The sequence below is a fragment of the Calliphora vicina genome, chromosome X, assembly GCF_958450345.1.
Source record: "Calliphora vicina chromosome X, idCalVici1.1, whole genome shotgun sequence".
NCBI classification, from domain to species: domain Eukaryota; kingdom Metazoa; phylum Arthropoda; class Insecta; order Diptera; family Calliphoridae; genus Calliphora; species Calliphora vicina.
This window is the reverse complement of record NC_088785.1, coordinates 6681192-6703134: the sequence shown is the minus strand read 5'-3', so window position 1 is coordinate 6703134 and position 21943 is coordinate 6681192. Positions and strand designations below refer to the sequence as shown.

Below are 21943 nucleotides of genomic sequence, written 5' to 3'. Positions count from 1 at the left end.
GAATATATGTATATTCTGGATCGGATTCGCTATAGTGATATGCCTATGTCCATCCGTCTCATTCAACATTCCTAAACTCCCATGCAACTTGAAAAAAATGCAATTCAATAGGCACATATCTGTCAAAACTACTTTATACAATATATCTAAAAAAGCCAACCAAATATCTTCTGAAATCGGTCAAATAAATAAGCGAAATCCGATTTTTAATCCCATTCTAACTAACTAACTTAACTGCACGCATTTTGATTTACCAATATCTGGCAACGTTGGAAAAATGTTATTAAAGAATTTCCTATGCGCTCACCGCTCAATATTCCACTTACGCGCAGTGTTAAGCGCCACACATAGTGCCGTGCCACAGAAGCATAACGTAATTTTGTTGTATACACATTTCAGCGTAATTTGTTTATTTTATCTGGAAAATCGAACATTTTTAATTTTGTTTTTTTTATTACACATGCTCCTATTTGTTTCAATTTAACGCTAATGATGTACAGAGTGCTCTAATAAATAAATGTATACATTTAAAAAAACTACAACAATAAATTAATGATTTCTTCAAATATCTATAATGTGTTGTGGTTTTATTAAGATCTACTACAAGCAATTCGATTCAGAATTTGTTTTCAATTTTATAAGGTAATTAAGCAATTGTTTGTTTGTTTATTTATTTGTTTGAGTACTGTGGTGTAGAATAAATACGAGTATAATTTTGTTTAATATAACTAGATAAAACCCGGTGTGCTTCGCTACCCGTAAAGTAATGATTTACAATATTGTAGTGTATATAAAATTAGTTTCTAATGTAATAAAAAGTACGTTATTTATTTCATATTTTCTAACATTTATGTGAATTGTAATAAAATATAAATGTTTAGAACCAAAAATATTTGTATTTAATGTTGGGTTTTCCTACTCGCGAAAACTTTTCATGTGAAAAAAACTTTTCATGTGAAAAGCATGGATTGTCTAGACTTAGTCCGCAAACTTGCAAATACTGACCTTGAGCTTTATCAATTGACATTGCAAATGCTATGCAAATAGGAAACTGCAATCGATTAAAATCAATGGCATTTCCGAAGTTATAATCGGAATACGTGCAGCAATACATCTGTCCCTTTATACTTCCCAGTTATAAAAGTCTCCCCGATTAGATTGTTCATTAATTTCCTTATACTGTATGTCGAGTGTCATTACAAATACCTCGGCTTCGCCCGGTAGCTATTTACTAATGTTAGTTCTTCAAGTTTCTTCAAGTTTTACCCGGAATTTTTAGTTTTTTTTTTCTTTACAAACCATCTCCAGAAAATCGAATAAAAAAAAATCACCCAAATTTCTCCAGCCGTTCTCGCGTGATGCCATTACATACATGGACCATTTCATTTTTATATATCTACTAGTTGATCGCCCCGGCATCGCCCGGTAGCATTTACTAATGTTAGTTCTTCAAGTTTCTCCAACCCATGCACACCAGCCTGTTCTTATTTATTTTGCAAATAAAATATCTAAATTTGTACTGCATACTTTAGGAGCTTTTTGATTACAGTTGACTGGACTGACTCACAAAAAAAAAAAAATTCCGAGTTTTAACCGGAATTTTTTAATTTTTTTTCTTTACAAACCATCTCCTGAATATTTCGAATCGAATAAAAAAAATCAGCCAATCGCTCCAGCCGTTCTCACGTGATGACATTACATACATGGACCATTTCATTTTTATATATATAGAAGATAGATATATGTATAAGGGTTTGTATACATACAAATTTTAACATTTACTTAATATTTTTGGTAGTCCGTGCATTTGTGTACTAAATATTAATATTGATAACTGCTATAGTATTCCCTATATATAATTTGTCATCATATCTATGGGAGGTGCCACTCCCACTATTGTTAATTTGCCCATTTTTGGCATAAATAAGTAATTCATACAAAGATTCAATGCTTTACATATCACAATTATACAAATAGATATGACTTTTAGTATTTAGTTTGTATGTATGGGAGGTGACACGCCCTCAGTGACTACTGCTCCCATTTTTGCATCAAATATTTATACAAATGGTGGATTTGCTCATGCAAACTTTGATGACTATTATAGCTATTATAGTTTCCAAAATATTTGATATTTAATATTAACTTTGTATGGGGGGTACTACGCCCACTTGAAAATTCAAAACAAAAAGTATCCTACTGTTCCTTCCAGATATAGATCTGGTTAGACGTTTAGCCATCTATAGACTTCAAACCAACAAATATACATACATATAAACACACATTCACTTTTATATATATAGATTTTCCTGATAATACCATTTACCTCTAACATATTTGAAAAATATAGCATATCTCCATAAATAAAAAAACAATTGGAGATATCATAAACCGATAAGAAGATATGAAAAAATAATGTAGACCCCCTTTCTCCCAAGCTAATGCTTAAATAAAAAGAAAAGTGAAAGAGTCTTCTTTCGATTAAAATAAAATAATTCTCGGAAGTTTTCGGAACAGGATGAAAACTTAAAATTTTTTGTCGAATGTAAGCGAAATATCAAAAAAAAATCGTATGTATGTATGGGTTTCATGGGCGGTGGACGTTACCGATTTTATTGAAACTCACGCATACGTTGTTCTTTTGTTTGAGCAAATATATGTGTCAAATTTCTAGACTTTTGCTTGGATAGGAAAAATGTTATGCGAAAAAATCGATTTGGATTGTATGGGTGGTATACAGTGGTCGTGGCCGATTTTGATAAAACTTAGCTTGCGTGCTCTTATTGTTTCAGAAAATGTATGTGCCAAATTTCTAGACTTTTGCTTGGATAGGACAAATTTTATGCGAAAACTCGATTTGGATTGTATGGGAAGTGGGCGATGGGTGTGGACGATTTTGATAAAACTTAATATTTTTCTTAGTTTAGTTCATATAATTCTCGGTGCCAAATTTCAATTCTCATTATAATTTTTGCACAAAAATTTATGAAGCCATCCCTCTGTGGGGCGTAACAACCATGTAAATTATAATTTTTCATTTAAACATCTTCTATCAGTAAATGTTAAAAACGATTAACTTTTAAAAAAAATAATTAGAAGAAAGGTTGAAAAAAACATATATCCTCAAGATATATACATATATAGAAAAAAACATTCCTCCTCTAGTTCTTGACCAGCTACATATTCATTGACATTTATTTACCAGCAGGCCCACTGTACAATGTGAAACAAATTGAATTTCTTTACAGACTCTACAAGTGTATCAGAATGTGTATAAATGCATTTTATATTAGGGCAGTCCGTTTGTACGGAGCCGAAAACCGCATGCATTCTACGCTCCCCAACTGCTATAAAAGATTTTTGTAAAGATAATTGTTTATAAATTTGCAATAATAGACGATACTACTGCAATTGATAAACGTAATTTTAACTCCTCTGGAGAATATGTACCACTATAATAATATACGATTTTGTTTCATATTCCTCCGGCAGTGAGTTACATGAGGTGCACAAGTGAGTTTGATTGCGATTTTTGCCATTTACTTTTAACCTGTAACGCCATGTAGTAATGAAATGTTTAAACATTGTGGAAAAAGGTCCACATAATCTAATATACCCACTCTGGAATTAAAATTATGTATTTACTCATAGAAATTCTTTAAATTTGGTTAATATTTAACAAAATGACAATCAAAATAAATTAATTAAAAAAATCATAAAACAGTGATGATTATTTCATCACAGAATTTTTGTCATTCGAATACTTTTAATAATAATTGTAATAAAATATATAAAAACGTTTGTATATTAATATATTTTAGTTTAATATAACTTCACTAGAATCAAATATATATGTTTTCTTTAAAAATTAGTTTTTATCTTCAAACAGGTATTATTACTAAAAACAAACAATGAAAAAAGAGAATTAACGAATATTTTATGCTCATGACAAGCAACACTAACACCGAAAAATGGGAAATAACTGAGAAGCATTGCCAGCTTAGACAAAAGACAGTACATTAGTTATATTGTGCCTTTATCAAACATTTTATGAATACAATACTTTTATTAAAGTTTTACAAAACTAAAGTATTTGTTAACAAATTTTTGCTTTAAATCTACAATAAGTTTTTATTATGAATTAGATCGACAAACTTTAATTTTCGTAGGGTACACCAAATATAATTTGTTGAGTCACCTTATTGTTAATGCATGAATGTGTGTGATTCCATATTAGGAAATATTTGCAAAATGTTACTACTTGCTCAACTCTTGCATATTCAGTTGTGATTTTGTGCATATCTGTATATTAATATATATAGTATATACGTACATCTTTTATATATACCCAGCGGGAAAAATATGCAGTAAAGAGGCCTTCCTAAATGCCTCATTTTGCAGACACAGGGACTTCTAGCCGTATTTAAAATTTCATCGGCCAAAACTCTGTAACTTTTGAACCGATAGAGTTTTTTTAAGATATTTTTTTTTGATGGACAGATATTTTCTTGAATTTTTCTCTAGTTTGAATTTCATTAAAATCGGTTCAGCAATTGTTGAGTATTTTAAAGCTAACGTTGAACTTTACATTTTTTATAGCATTTAGTTTTTTTTTTGTTTTTTGCATCAGTTTTACTTATAAAAACGTTATAAGCTGATAAAAACAAGTAAGAAAGTATGTTTGGTCAAGCCCGACCATATAATACCCTATGAAATAATGTGAATGATTGTCGGAAGAGGGCATTATATGGGAGTTATGACTAATTATGGACCTATCGCCATGAAATTAGGTCGTGTGATTTATGTCTATATGGAAGTTATTTCTGTTGAATTTTATGTTTATACCAACATTTTTAAGAGATTTATGCTCAAGTGATTTTCGGAAGCGGGCCTTATATGACAGCTATGACTTATTATGGACCGATGATCATAAAATTATGTGATATTAATTCAGTATATATAAAACTTATTTGGAACAACATTTGTGTATATACCTATGTAGTGTTAGAAGTATGGTTTAAGTATTTACTGAGCACATCTGCCGATTCTTCCGAGCATTAAATTGCATTTTTGTGACTCTGAAAATTTAATGACCAATGTTGGTTTTTCTAAATTCTGAATGAATTCTTTATTTTTACTTCAGCTTATATACTAAGTTGAAAAATAAATCTTAACCCTTCTAACTTATTACAATTATTTAATTATCTCTTTCGGTTCCATTGATAATAGTTTTAGTTTCTTTTACTTCTTTTCATTTGACCAATCATAATGTATCGGGATCATTTAACATTACTCAAATATAAGTCACTCAGAATTGAGTGCATTTTTATATATGTATGTCATACAGTGTCAAGTATGCATTGTTTTATGTTGTTGTTGATTGTATGTGCATAGTGCACATGTGAGGTACACTACTATGTATGTGTATGGTAGACATGTGTGGTACACTACATCTACAGTGGTGGCCACGAATTTAAGACACGACTTATAACGAACTTAGATATGATAATTTTTACAACCCTGCAATATCAAATTAGATCATGTTTATTTTTCAGTGTACCCTGTAATGTTAAGAAGAAGTACCGCTATTTTGTTTTGTTTGTTTTTACATTTTGTTGCTATTTTTATTATACTTTCGTAAAAACGTGCTTTTAAAGCTGGACACGAATTTAAAACATATAACAAATATTTGGTTTTTAAGTGACTATTTGGTGTTTTTTGAAGCTAAAGGGTAAGTAATGAATGTTTCATTCCATTTTATGTTGGAATACATCAAATTATTTAGTTAGAAATGGCCAGAGGTACTTGGAGTTCGGATGCCGAGCGAAAACTGATCCAACAAATGAATACTGATGGAAAAACAATAATGGAGATTTCCAAGCTACTTAAATGTTCCAGATCCAAGATATACAACGCACTTGAACACATCAAGCAACATGGTACCACCAAACATGTCAAACAGCACCCTAGAGCCCGAAAAACTACACCTAGGGAGGATAGCTTAATTTATAAATTAGCTGTTAAAGATCCTTTCAAGAGCTCAGGTAAAATTAAAAGTGAGATTTCATCGGATTTTGGTATTAATATATCGTCCAGGACAATAAGAAGACGTCTGAACGAGAAAAACTTACGTGGGTGTACAGTCCAGCGTAAACCACTTGTGTCAAAAAAAAATATTAAATCCCGACTAGCGTTTTCAAGAGAACATCTCAATAAGCCGATGACATTTTGGAAAAATATACTTTGGAGAGACGAGTCGAAGTTTTGCCGCTTCGGTTCTGATGGAAAACAGTACGTATCGCGTCCTCCAAACCTGCAGCATCACCCAAAGTACACCCTTAAAACGGTTAGGCATGCGGGCATTGGTGGCAATGTCATGGTGTGGGCAGCATTTTCCTGGCATGGTGTAGGTCCTATTCACAAGATTATGAGTAAAATGGACCAGCACATTTACAAAAACATACTGACAAGCGTCATGATACCATTCGCTGAAGACAACATGCCTCTAATGTGGAAATTTATGCATGATAATGACCCTAAGCAGACTTCACGCCTAGTGACGAGTTGCTTAGAGGATAATAATATAACAGTTCTGAAGTGGCCAGCTCAATCCCTGGACCTCAATCCAATTGAGAATTTGTGGAATGATGTTTAGGAGCATGTACGAGCAGTAAAGCCAAAAAATTTGGGCGATTTATGGGAAGAAATTCAAAAGGCTTGGTATGCCATTCCTAAGAAACGCTGTATGGAATTAGTTGAAAGTTTACCCAGAAGATGCGCTGCTGTGATCCAAAATAAAGGATTTCCTACCAAATACTAGGATTGTTTTATGAAACTGAGTCTTAATTTAGTGAATTAACTTTTATTTTGCCTATGTCCTAAATTCATGACCACCACTGTATATAAATTAACCATTTACGACCGATAAAGTTCAATTTCAGGAGAACATTTGTATGGGTGCTAGGTGAAATAATGGACCGATTTCAGTCATTTTCAATAGGCTTCGTCTCCGGGCCAAATTTTATCGCAATATCTTAAAAATTGCGACTTTTACTTTGCGCCAGTCATATGAACATGTAAAATAAAACAAGAGAGCTATATTCGACATATTTTGTGAAATATTAAAATAAAAGTTTTTTTTACTTAAAATACAGGTAGGCCTCCATTAACGCGGTTTGTTGGGCCCAAAAAATAGCGTGTAAATCAAATTCGCGTAAAATGAGGTTCTAATTTAGAACGAAATGCTTATGTGGGGCCAATGATTTTTTATTTCGCGTAAAACTATACATCAGTCACATAACAAAAAAGAAATTGGGACCTAAAAATCGCGTTAAATAAAAAGCGGACGTAACTACACAAAAATTCAAAATCGAATTTTTGATTGATTGAACAATTGTCAAGAATACTCTATTATTATGGATTTTATAACGTACCCTGTAAAAACAATAAAAATGTAGTTACGTCCGTTTGTATTTAAGGCGACGATATATACTTTAAGTAAACTTATTTTATTTGCTCTTTTAAAAACTTACTTAAAACAAAGGTAAAGTAAAAAACTGAACTAAAAAAATTATTTCTTATCGAAAATTATGGAAAAAATATCAATTAAAAAAAACAATATATTCTAATACATAAAAAAGATCAAAACATAACAAAAAATTCATAAAAATTAACGAAGTTTTCAAAAAAGAAATCCGCGTTATATAAAAATCGTGTAAAAAAAGTAGCGTATTTGAATTTTTTTTGCTAATTTGAGTTCGCGATTAATATCGAATTCGCTTAAATAAAGTACCGTGTAAATGGAGGCTTACCTGTATATCCATATTTACTTTTTTATGAGTTTTTGTCTTCGTAGGATACCGTTAACCTATTCGCAGGTATGATCAAACAAATTTAATTTTTTTAACGGAAGTTTCAAACGGAAGTTTTAAAACTCCAATTTCAAATTTTTAAAAATTTTGTTAAACAAATTTCAGAATTTTTTGATCATTACATTGGGATTTATTAAGAACATAATAGGGAATAAAAATATGACAATACCTCCTATAGTTTTTCCGTAGCTGTGATTTAAATTTTGCGATTTTCGAGAAAAACTAATTTTTTGGCCATATTTTGGCGAATGATCCGAATATCCTTACTGTTTTGATTTTTAAATAAAAGCTATTCAGAATATTATAGTCCATATAATTTTAAATATAGTCTGAAAGTTTTACTAAAATCTGAAAACGTTAACCCTTAAATCGTGAAGGTCAAAGGTCAATTTTTTCAATATTTGGAATTTCTCTTGGAAAGATAGCAAAATGTTATATATTTTTTGGGCCGATTTTGATGAAACTTAAGCAAAATATAACATGAAGTCTATTAGTGTAATGTGGACCACTTAAATTACTTGATTGTGTACTACTGGTCCAAATTACCCGACCGTAACTATGTACTTTGTATTAATAAAAATATATTGAAATTTAATTTTTTCATCATTCATGATTATCTGGTTCACGAATTTTATGTATTAAATACTAGTCCACATTACCCTCAATTTTTTAATGCTAGTTTTTGGGTTCCTTACAATTTTTTCACATACATTTTTTCTCCTTTGACGGAAAAAATTTTCAACTACAAAAGCAATTAGAGAATACATTAGCTACTTCATTGCTTCACAACTTTTTTAATATCCATATATATTGTTGCCAAAATTAAAAAAAAAAAACAAAACGGTAGTCCACATTACGCGAAGTTACTCTAATCTTTATTATAATTATTAAAACTTTCAAAAACATTAATTTTCTTCTCATAATATTTTTTGATGATTAATTTTATTTTTTCACTTTTGCATTCCAAAAAATCAGATACAATTGTTATACCCTTCACCATGAGTGGCAAGGGTATATATAAGTTTGTCATTCCGTTTGCAATTTCTATATTTTTCATTTGCGACCCCACAGAGTATATATCTGTGGTCGTTTGGAAAAACTAGGTAACTCCATTTTTTGAAAACACGAGAAAAACAAACTTAACTTAAAACATATTTCATTAATTACACGGTGCTACGATGCACAGTGGGGCAGAATCGAAATTTTTTGGAAATAAGTCTGGCATTTCTAAACGGCTGGTCCGAGCGGGATAAAATTTGAATTATGCGTAGCCAAGGAGTATTCGAGTTTAAGTTATTAAAATGGGCCCTACAAATACTACAACTGCCATTATTTTGTTTCCCATCCGATTTCAAAGAATTTTATATTTTTGGAAAGCATGCTTGCGTGTGTTATTTATCTCTTATAATTTCCTAGTTACAGGCATTTCAAAATTGAAATTTTAAAATTATGCCATACCTTGGTCCGCTTTTTTAAAAATATAGGTCGCACTTTTGGACCGAATGGACTCGAATTTTTTTGTTAGTTAGACAACTAAACATACAAAAGATTTCAGAGCAATATCAATTACGAATCCAAAAATAAACGATTTTCAATTTAAAAATTCAAAAAATAGTATATTTTTGCTGTTTTTTGGACAAAAAATTGACTTAACTCTTTTTTATTAAACAAGTAAGAGTGCTATATTCGGCTATGCCGAATCTTATATAACCTTCACCTTCGTTGTGGATGCATTATTATTTTTTATAATTAGTATATACATATGTATGTACATTGCCCACTTATCAAGAACACTTTTAAAAATTGTAGAAGTTACAAACGAACCCTGCAGTTCATTACACTAGTTCCGCTACGTCGAATTCGTTGGCCACTAAGAACTACTACTAGTGAATTTTCAACCCACTCGCAACGTTATTGACTGGTGAATTTAACACGGGGATGTCATTGCAGGTGACCGATTGGCACACTCTGCATAACACTTCACTATTAAATTCAATAGTGAAAATACTCCAGCATTTGAGAAAAAAAAGAAAAAATAAAGAAAAATTTGAACACATAACCTCTCGTTTTCTAGTCAAATGCTCTAACCACTGAGCTCTTATTTGTACTGCTCTCTAATTGTTATTAAGAATAACATGTGAGCAGCGTTGCCACTCATAAAATATTTTTCCTACCATATTTCTAATTAAAAACTACCAAAGCGTACCAAAACCTACCAAATTTAAAATATTTGAGAAATGATATATGACTAAACTAAATATTTTAGAAAATGCTATCTTCATATTTTGCAAATATGTAGTTTTTTCGTTATTTTAATTATTTTGTTCTTAAAAATACTTCTGTATTCAGAAATATCGTAGCCTACCAAAATACCACAAATATCGGAACAAACCAACCAAACTACCAAAAGTCAATTTGTTAACTTCAAACTACCAATTTTGGTCCAATTGGACAAAAGCGGCAACGCTGCATGTGAGTCTACTCTCTATTTTTGCATTTTCTACATCATCACTGAGAATGAAAACACAAACGGCCACATTCAGCATTACATGTGGCCATCGAAGTGGTATATTCTAGAAGATTTTATTTTTCTTGAATTTATTTTCAAAAACTTAGGACAAATAGCTGACTATTGCTTATTACTGAATATGCTGGTGAAATGTAGTGCAAATGATAACCATTTAACTACCACTTTGTAGCCACATCGAACTAGTTAGTTGTACAAGTAGTAATATAGCTAGTGAAAGGTTTCCAATTGGCACTTTTTAAACTGCTGGGAAACAAAACACCAAAAAACAAAGCAATAAAACCAACACACGTCCAAACATACGTTTTGTTGTATAAAAAACAACAACAACGCCAAACGAAAAAACAAAAATAAAATACGCAAGGCAATGAAACCAACACACATCCAAACATACGTTTTGTTGCTTTTTTGTCAAAACAAAACCAACATACGAAAAACAATAAAACCAACACACAACCAAACATACGTTTAGTTGTATATAAACAACAACAACGCCAAAAGAAACAAAAAACAAAATACGCAAAACAATGAAACCAATACACATCCAAACATACGTTTTGTTGCTTTTTTGTCAAAGCATGCAATAAATTGTGTTTTTTATGAAATTTTCAGAGGTTGCCTCGGATTTTTGCTCATATCTCCGTTATTTATTGACTGATTTTGCTGATTTTAAATAGCAAAATTCTCGAAAGCATGTCTGACAGAATTGTTGAAGATTTGGATCCCGGAGATATCTGGGGCCTTCAGAAAATTGATTTCAATAGACAGACAGACGGACATGGCTTAATCGACTCCGCTATCTGTAAGGATCCAGAATATATATACTTTATAGGGTCGGAAAATTATATTGTGGAAATTACAAACGGAATGACAAACTTATATATACCCTTCTCACGAAGGTGAAGGGTATAAAAACAACTTTCTTTAAGAACGAATAACAATTTTATGTTTTTCTATAAAGTTTCTTTACGGAGAACATCATGTCCTATTTTTGGAACATGTCGGACCTACGCCCTTTAGAAATTGACCTATTTTTTTTTATCAAAATTTTGAACTTTGGGCCACATGTTCTAAAATCCCAAAGCAGGGATCAGAATACGGAAAGCAGCTTCGGAAACCCTGATGTGTTTGTCCAAAAAACAGCAAAAATCAACTATTTTTTGAATATTTAAATTGAAAATGGTTTATTTTTGGATCCATAATTGATATTGCTCTGAAATCTTTTGTATGATATTTGCAATTTAATTGTCTAACCAAGTCGAGCGCTTTTCAAAAATATAAAATTCTTTGAAATCGGATGGGAAACAAAAAAATGGCGCGTGTTTAAAAATTTTACATCTCGAAGGTACCCTTTGAGCCCCCATAGCGCCACCCCTGGAGCATTTGTAGGGCCCATTTTAATAACTTAAACTTGAATACTCCTTGGCTACGCCCAATTCAAATTTTATCCCGCTCGGACCAGACGTTTAGAAATGCCAGATTTATTTCCAAAAAATTTCGATTCTGCCCCACTGTGCGATGGAAAAAAACTTGACGGCCTAGCGTGGGTTATAGGTCTTGCTGAGTACACTGCAAATTGTCTCTAAAAATTTCAGAAACACCCTCAAATTCAGAAGTTATTCTGAAAAAACCGTTTTCAGTGATGTTCGTTGACTTATCGACCTGTAGCTTAGCCAGTTTTTGTCCGACTTTAAATTTTTGAACTGGTTTGGAAAGAAAACTGATCACGCTTTAAAATGATCTGCATTTTTTGAGTCATAAGTATTGTTTTTGTTAAGAATATCTAAAAGAAAAACAAAATTTATCAACTTTTTTGATTTTAGTCGCTTTGCATTGCGAGAAAATTTAGTTCTTAACAAAACATGGTTTTAATTATTCAAATCGGGTGAAAATTTTAAAAGTTATTCAACTTTTAATTAACACCATTTTTAGTATTTTCTCCCCCAGCATATAAATAAAAATAAACAAAAACTGTAGAAAAAAATATTTGGAAAATTTTGAATTTACAAGGTAAATTTTTTCGAACTTTTTTCAAAAAAGTTTAATTACTTTTGCAAATATAAACCGATTTTAACAAGTAATAATTTTTTCCCATATAAAGTTGTCTTTAAAACACTGTGCAAAAAAGAATAGGTTTTCATAGATAAAAATTAAATTAACTATTGTTGAATATGAAAAATTACGAAAAAAAATAAAAAATAAAATGAAACTGTTTATAAAAACTTACGCAATTTTTTTTTGATATACATTTTGTGCATACATTTTATGAGAGCTTAATTCTTTGTCTATCCGTAATTGTTTATAATTTTGAAAACGGTCTAAAAATGAGTGAGTTAGAAGTACTAAAGTACTACGACCTACCCTAAAACAATTTTTTCAAAATATCTCAAAATTATGAGGGTGTTTCAAAACCTTTGAAAACGGTTTTAGTATGTCCTCACCTAGGCCTACAACCCTCATTAGGTCGCTTTTCAAGTTCTGACAAAAAGTGTCATTTTGTAGCAGAGTGTTATTTAATATGAATTTATGTTATTATAATGCGCATTAAACAAAACATAATTTTAAATAATGTTGAAGATTTCTGGTTCCATTGAACTCATTTTTGGACATTAAAACCGAAAATCGAAAAATCAAAAAAAAAATGTTTCAATTTATTTTATATTTTACGCAACTTTAGAAAGCACGTAAATTTACCCATTTTCTTATAGGACAAGTAACACCGTCCGAAAAATAGAGAAAAAATCGTTAGACACGAACCGGATGATATACGTCTGAAACTATAAATTTAATGGAGAAAAACTGTGTTTTCAGTTTTTCATTTCGTGATCCTGTGTCCTTTTTTAAGCACTTCAAAGTTTTAAAGAAGTACATTTTTCCAAAAATACTTTAAAATACTTCTATTGATCAAACAATGTAAAATTTGATGTCAAATGAACAAGAAGAGTTGGAAAACATTTTGTATTATTTTTATTTTATTCTGACAGTATCAAAATATGTCAAAAATGTCCTTTAAAATTTTTATCCTTAGGTTTTTATATTTAGGTTTTCAATATTATTTTTTTAAGAAAATAGTGCGTCAAAGACCCAATTTGGAATCCCACATACCGAAATTTCGTACTTCTAGCTTCACTACTTTAAATTTGCATTATTTTATTTTTTAAATTTTATTTTAAAATTTCATCGAAAAATAAAATAGTACATATATTATTTTGTACCTATCGTGTTTTTTGTAGATTCTGAAATAATTGTTACTTAAAAACATCGACTAGATATTCCTAAATATATAAATGACACATTTTTTTCCTTTATATACAGTGCCGGACTTAAATATTCACGCAGCATACAGATTTATCTTTAATCGTCCATATTTTTTAGACGCCCGCCCAATTTATCCCACAGATGTTCTATGGGATTCATGTCAGGTAATTGCGGAGGAGTCTGGAGAATGTGGGAAACATGATGCACTATCCATATTCGGACGTCATGGGCTGTGTGTTTGGGGTTATTGTACTGTTGAACATAGAAATGTTCCCAAACTTTAACTTTAGAGCGCACTGTAGTAGTTTTTCTTTTAAAATATTAAGGTACACAGTTTTGTCCATTGAACCGTCGATGAAAACTAAATTTCTTATATCAGATGCAGCCATACAACCCCACAACATGACCCCTCATCCGCCATGTTTGGCAGTGTTTACTACATTGTTCTTTTCCAATTCAGTGTTTGGCCTTCTCCAAAATCTTACTCTGCCGTCCGATCGAAAAATATTAAACTTACTTTCGTCTGAGAATAGTATTACGTTCCAGAAATCTTCAGATTTATGTTTGTAAGATTATTTGTAAGTATTTTTCATTTCCATTTAATACTGCGGCGTAACCATACTACTGGATATACGTATTTCATTGCATTGCGTGTTTTATCTATGTGCTTTGATCGTACTAAACCAGCGTAGCAATAGTTATATACAATTTCAGGCACATACCACAATCTAGGTGCGAAGTTTATTAAAAAGTATTCTTCGTAGCATCTTACAAAGGTTTTTGTTACACAACACAAAACTTATTACGGTTTGGGCACTTCATATTTATTCACGTTTGCAAAAATTACTACGTTGTAGAAAAACTTTAATTGATTTAAAAAATTTTAGTTGATTTTTTAACGTGACAATTATTTCAGAACCTACGAAAAAACATATTATGTACCAAATAATCTAAGTACTAACTATTATCTTTTTCGATGAAATTTGAAAATAAATTATAAAAATAAAATAATGCAAATTTAAAGTATTATTTAACACCTTAGCAGTAAAGCTAGAACGATAAAATTTTACGACGTGATAACCGATAATTGGGTCTTTAACGCACTATTTTTTTGAAAAATTAAAATTGGAAATCTTAAAGGATATTAAAGGATACAAATTTTTAAGGACATTTTTGACATATTTTGATCCTGTCAGAATAAAATAAAAATAATACAAAATATTTTACAACTCTTCTTGATCATTTGACACCAAACTTGGCAAAATAGGGTAAGCAGAAGTATTTTAAAACATTTTTTTAAAAATGTGCTACTTTAAAATTTTGAAGTCCTTTTGCAAGGAAACAGGATCACGAAATAAAAAACTGTGAACGCAGTTTTGCTTCATTCACTCTCTATTTTCAGACTTATATCATCTGGTTCGTGTCTAATTTTGCGTGTTGGACGGTGTAATCGAACCGAATCTTATATACCCTTCACCAAATTATACTTCAAAATAAAAATTTTAAATATTTTTAGGTAAACAAAATTTATTTTTTTTTTTCAAAGTAGATTTTTTACATTTTTTGGGAAAAAAATTTCGAATAGTTTTTTAAAATTTTTTTTTTAATATTTGAAATATATATCATTTGATATCCATATTGTCTATATTAATGACTTAGTAATCCAGATATAGTTCAAAAATCGAGGTTGTCCTGGTTGTTTCCTTACATCTCAGCCATTTGTGAACCGATTTTCTCGATTTTAATAGGAAGAATTCCGGCGATATTGATGTATGAATCGTGTATGTAAGTTATTTGGGGACTTCGGAAAGTTGATTTCAACAGACAAGCAAACAGACAAACAGACGGACGGACATGGCTTAATCGACTTCGCTATCTATAAGGATCCGGAATATATATACTTTATAGGGTCGGAAATGAAAAAATGTAGAAATTACAAACGGAATGACAAACTTATATATACCCTTCTCACGAATGTGAAGGGTATAAAAATGGAGTTGCCTAGTTTTTCCAAAAATTATTTTTCCTTTTGTTCTTATATACATATCAAAAATAAGCCGAGTTTTATTTTTTTAGGTTCAAATTTTGGACCCAATGTGTTCTATTTCGGTCTTTCTCTCTTAATTTTTTTCTTTTTTAATAAATTATGCAGTTACCCTGTTTTTTTTCAAAAAATGCATGGAGCTTGCTAACTCTTTTTAAATGAGAAACTATATCAAAATTTCGATCTGACAGACTGATAGTTAATGAAACAAACTTTATATTTTTGTGTTATCTCAATTTTCTCAAAAGGAATCATATATACCTCTAGCAAAACAATGGTGCAAGAACTTGAAGCTGGCAATTTTTGCATCAGATAGCGGAATAATCAAAGAACTTATTTTGGAAATATGGCAAATATAGAAATTTATAGTATTTTCTAGTTTTATTTTCCATCAAAGTTGAGAAATATTAAAAAAAGGACAGTTGGTAAATTTTGAAAATGCATAAAATAACTTCATCTACCCTATAACTATTCAAAATTTCCAGCATACAATTACTCATCGCTTTCTTAAATCAGGGGCCTATTTCACTAAGTTACAAGTTCACAATTACAAGTGTTTTTGCCTGTAAAATTGTGAACTTGTGAATAATTGTGTTTCATCAAAATACAATTACAAGTTTGTAGCTGCAAGTGAATTTTACAAGTCATACTTCTACAAGTGGTTTTGTTTCACTAAACTAAATTTGCACTTGTAAACTTGTAGAAAAAAGGCTTAGGGTCGACGGCGACCCTCAGAAAAATTTTATAAGTTACAAGTGAATGATAAATTGAAAAAAAATTTGATTTTTAACTATTTTTTGATAAAAATTAGTTAAAATAAACACAAAATCCAAAAATTTTAATATTAATTATCATTTGTTTACCTTAATATAGAAAGGCCCTATATATTTTTTTGCTAAATATGATACAATATGTGTGGACCATTTATCGAAATAATCGAAAATATGGGATTATAAAAAAACACGAGTTAGGTCGTTTCTATGTTAAAGTAACGATTTATTTATTTTGTTTATTTTTAAATAGGTTTCATATATACAGAAGTCATGCCACCTAATTTTAAGGCGATTGGTGTAGGGTATCATATGGTCGGGCTTGACCGACTACACTTTCTTACTTGTTTGTTTTTGCTTTTGGGAATAGCCACTTTGGAAATCTAAACATATATCTTCCCCGCAATAAAACCATAGTGTATAAGCATATACACCATTATTTTTATTGCATAATAAGAATCTACATAACTGATTCTATATGAGGTCAAAATTTGGTGAAATCATACTTCCACAAAGTGGGTCAATAGATCAATTGAAATATTGATTTTGTTCTAGATGTCTACTAACACCAAAAATTTTAAACTCAATTATTTCGAAATGGTAAACAAATTATACACTATTGTTTTATTAAGGGGACGATATAGACAATTCTAAGTTAGTACCCATAATTGCAAAAGAATTTATTTTTATCAGTCCCCGCACATTTTTTATTTATTTTTATTTATTTAATATCAATACAAAGAAGCCTTCGGCCAAAAAATACATATTGAAATATTGTTTTTTATAGGATATTTTAGCATTTTGTGTAATAATAAATAAGAATTGTAAAATTAATATCACAATATATATGTACAAGAACTTGTAATTGTAGAAATTGTAGTTTACAAGTGCAAAAAGCTACAAGTGTTGTGAAATTTTTAATGAAACACAATTCATCAGCACTTGTAAGAATTAGACTTGTAATTGTAACTTGTGAACTTGTAGAATTGTAGTTTAGTAAAATAGGCCCCAGTTTAACAACTACAGACGAGCAATTTATTTTATTTACGGCCATTTTCACAATGTACGATTATTTCATTTTAACCGGGAAATTAACTAACTGTCGGTTTGTTTAACGGGAACCATTTAACCAACGGTTACCGATTTACGTTTCACCATCATTTGATTACTTAACCAAAGCATTCAGTAGAGAGTATGGCAATAATGCATACATTTGTTTACGAAAAATAGTGTAATGAAAGATTGAAATATAAAAAATTGTCTAAAAAGACGGCATAATAAATAATAATTTGTGTTTTATTAGTTGTATAATAAAAAAACGTATAAAACTCAAAACTATTAAGGTACATAACTGTAAAATTTACAATACAATAGGTATTGCGCATTTTTAACAAGAAACAAACTGAACAATAATTACTGAAAACCAACAAGGAAAAGTGCACATTTGTTGTTTGGATTGTAAGTGAAATATCCGGTGGTATCTAGATCACCCCGTGTAAAATTTCATTATCTTCGCTTTACACTTTTAAAAATCATAAATATTACAAAAAATAAATGTTTTTCCATGTTCTTTTATTATATTTCTTACAATTAAGATGCTAACCGGCGAAATTTGTTCGGTTATATTTACCAGCAACTTTTTTGTTAAATAGTGTCAATTAAGAATTAATCGTACATTGTGAAATTCAAATTAGCCTAACTTGCGGTTAAAGTTCACGTTAACTTTTAATCGTACATTGTGAAAATGGCCGTTAATTGAAATGTGTAAATAGTATTACGATAATGGAAGTAGTACTTTTATTTTTGTCCCGCATAAGTTTTAAAAATCCCTCCATTCTTGTCCTATTTTGAAAATTTTCCTCATTTTGTAAAAACTGGCACCCTAGTATGGACCCTTATAAATAAATTTTTAACTCCTTGCTGCAGAAAAGGGGATTCATTTTAAAAAATATTTTTTGTCAACAATTAAAATATTTTTTTTTAAATTTTTTAAGTTTTTCTCAACAACTAATTTCGGCAATTTTAAAAAAACTTATCTATGTTAAAAACTACAGACAATAAACTGAAAAATTTTAATTTTGCAATTAATTGCATAATCCTGTAAACATCCTTAAATATTAAACTAAAAAATTGCACATAATTACGAGCTCAATAGTCCTCATATTTTACATTAGAAATTTTAACGGTTGTACACATATTTCAGGCAAAAATGGGAGTAGTAGCCACAGAGGGCGTGGTACCTCCCATAAGATGTTAATTAAAAAAAATCGAATATATAGGATAGGTACTATTACAGATAGAGTCCATTAATTTGTTACCAGCAATATTAATATTTAGAATGGGCGGGCTATCAATAGTGGGCGTGCCATCTCCCATACAAACTAAATATTAAAATTCATATCTATCTGTGTAATTGTAATATGTAACGCCTTGAAATTTTATATAAATTACTTATTTAGGCCAAAAATAGGCAAACTAGAAATATATGACAAATTATATATAGGGGAAGCTATAACAGCTATCATTATGAATATTTAGGACAGAAATTGGCGGACTACCAACATTGTTAAAATTTGTATACATGGGAAAACCTCCCAGCAGTTCTAGGAGTCAGTACTGAACTAATGATTTTACCCATCAATTAGGGTGGGAGCTAGTTACTTCAATAGCCACGTGACTAGTCATTTTAACACGGGCATGTCCTAAGCAGGGGGTCAATTGTCTCTTTTTGATTACAATGGGACTGTCTAATAGTCAAAGTAGGCAAAACATTGGCTTCACATACTGGTTACTTAGCGTCATTTACCTTACTAGCTTTGTAACTGGTTACTTGATCAGCTACTTGACTAGTTATTTTAATACGTTCATGTCCTGAACAGGGGGTCAATTGACCCTTTTGATTACAGTGTGACTATATGATAGCAGATCGAAAGTAGTCATCGGGTAAAATAGAGTGCAGTTCAAATTTTTGAATTGACTTCACCATAGGTTACATGGGATATCAGTATACTTAAGCAAAAATAAAAATAAACTGTATGAGAATTATATCAACACAATTTGTATAAAACCAGTTTGTACGAATTACTCACAAAATGTTTAAAGTGACTACACTCCAGATTACTTAGAGTCACTTAAGTGTCAATTGTCATCACGCTAGATTACTTAGGATGTATAAAGTAACCAATTCTCTTCTATCTGCACTACAAAATGTACACACATGCATTTGTAGTGCAGAGTAAGCCAAGTGATAAGACATTTGTGACAATTACTGTCTTTAAGGGATACATTGACTACTTGCTTAACTGATGGGCGTATTATCTATCTATACTTATATATAAAAATTAATGTGTGTCTGCTTATTTGTTTGTTTGTCTGTGAATTATAGGAGCCTAAAGCACTCTATAGGGGGAATGAGGTCTTTCTGATTGCTCTTTTTTGGGTTTTTAATAAAAACAGCTGATGGCAAAGCAATAGTATCCTACACGAAGGAAAAAACACTGGGGAAACGTTGGGCATTGAAAAATGCCTACTTCCTCTAGTATAACGCTGTTAGTGACTAACGGTTGATTATTAACTAAAACTTAAAAAAGATCTCGTATGTTAGCTTCCTTAATGAAACTAATTAAAATTATATACCGATGTCATGAGAATTTAAAAAGATTAGTAAATTTACGAAATAGTTGGTGGTTAATTCTAATATCATTGAATTCAGAACAGTGAAAGATAAGATGCTCAGAATTGTCGATCATGTTCCAAAAATCACAAACATCAGACGATCTCTTACGTATCATGTGAAGGTAAACGCCACTATAACAGTGGCCACATAAGAGCCTATTAATAATCTTGATGTCAATTGGATCCCAACCAACACTTGAGATCTGGTCCTGTAGAAATCCAGCCACTCCTGATTAAGAGAATTCCTTATCCTCACAAGTGCATCCCCATATGGAAGTCTTACCTCTAAGGGAGCGCCAAGAGAAACGGCCTGTTTGGCCAGGTAATCTACCCTCTCATTGAACCAAACTCCAACATGGGCAGGAACCCATACTATATGTACCTCAAGGATACATATATAATTAACAATATCCGATACTATAAAACTAGCACGTCCCAACAAAATGCACGAATTTCTACTATCAGTGTAAATAACCAGACGCGAGTTATTATCCTCAATGGCTAACAGCCCTTTTAATGACAATTAATTCTCCAGACAGTGATGAAAGTCTCTCACGTGAACTGTACAAAAAGAAACGTCCAGTGAGAATATTAAAAACAGCCATTGTTCATTATCGAGGAGTCAGTAGCAAAGTCTGAATCTGAATCTTCCTGTCAACATTCCTAGTTGGCAGAATCTCAATCCAATCTGAAGCCTTAGACCTCCTCTGATCATTAACAGTCAAAGTATTTCTGATGGTCAGACCAAAAAACTTAAGCGAATTCACCTGGGTAATAGGACAACCATCCACAGTGAGTCCCATATCAAAATTAGCCCGTCTGCCAAAAAAAATACATTTGGTATTTGATAAATTAAAACGCAAATTAAGGGAGTAACAGATCGATCGAAATTGACCAACTTTAGAATCAAGGTTAAATACCGCCTGGTCCAAAAAAATATAAAAATGAGATAATCAGAAAATCATCCGCATACTGAAAAACCAGGGTCCTATCACCCTTAAGAGAGTGAATACCAGCAGTGTATAGGTTAAAAAGTATCGGACTGAGGCAACTTCCCTGAGGAAGTCCATTAACCCTTTAATGCATATTATTGCCAATTGTCTACATTCCAGTTCCACTTAATTTTAGACGCATATAAGCTTGATACTAATTCAGATTCTAATTCAGAAAAATCAAATGGAGTACGAAAAGTTTCAACTAAAGAAATTCTAAATCAAGGGAAATATAATAAATAAAAATCAACTAAATATTTGATACTTTATAGAAACATCGATAGATGCCAACACAACTCTCAAACCCGTTGACTTGAGATATGACACCCTGAAAAAAACTCATTCAAACACGTTGTCGTCGACATTCTCCCTCTGTAAGCAAAGGCACGAGCGGGTAAGACTCCCAAAGCATCGACAGCATCATATTCAACAACTTCAAAAAAACTAAGATGAGAGCAATCGGCATAAAGTTCCCAAAATCATCTAGTGAAACATGCCTCTTGAGAATGGGAACAACGTTAATCTTCCTCCAATGTGGATGCATAGAACAATCAAGCAACAAATTATTGAAAACGTGTAAAAAAGACTCCTTAGATGCAACAGACAAGGATTTAACCATATCATAAGTGACTCGACCCAGACCTCCCGCAGAGGCTCGTTTCCTTGAGTCAAGAACATCAGTGAAGCCATTAAATGAGAAAGGTGTAATATTCATATCCGATGGCCTTGAAGTAGAGAAAACAAAACGATCCCTAGAAGAAACTTGATACCCCAAATGTCTCAAGAATGAACCATTAGCATCATCG

The 21943-nt window shown here is 31.1% G+C and overlaps 1 protein-coding gene across 3 annotated transcripts in view; it reads right to left on the bottom strand.

Moving 5' to 3' along the window:
- Window positions 1-21943, bottom strand: part of Ank (Ankyrin) — a 91741-nt gene that overhangs the window by 15735 nt on the left and 54063 nt on the right. The gene's annotated exons all lie outside the window — the stretch shown is intronic.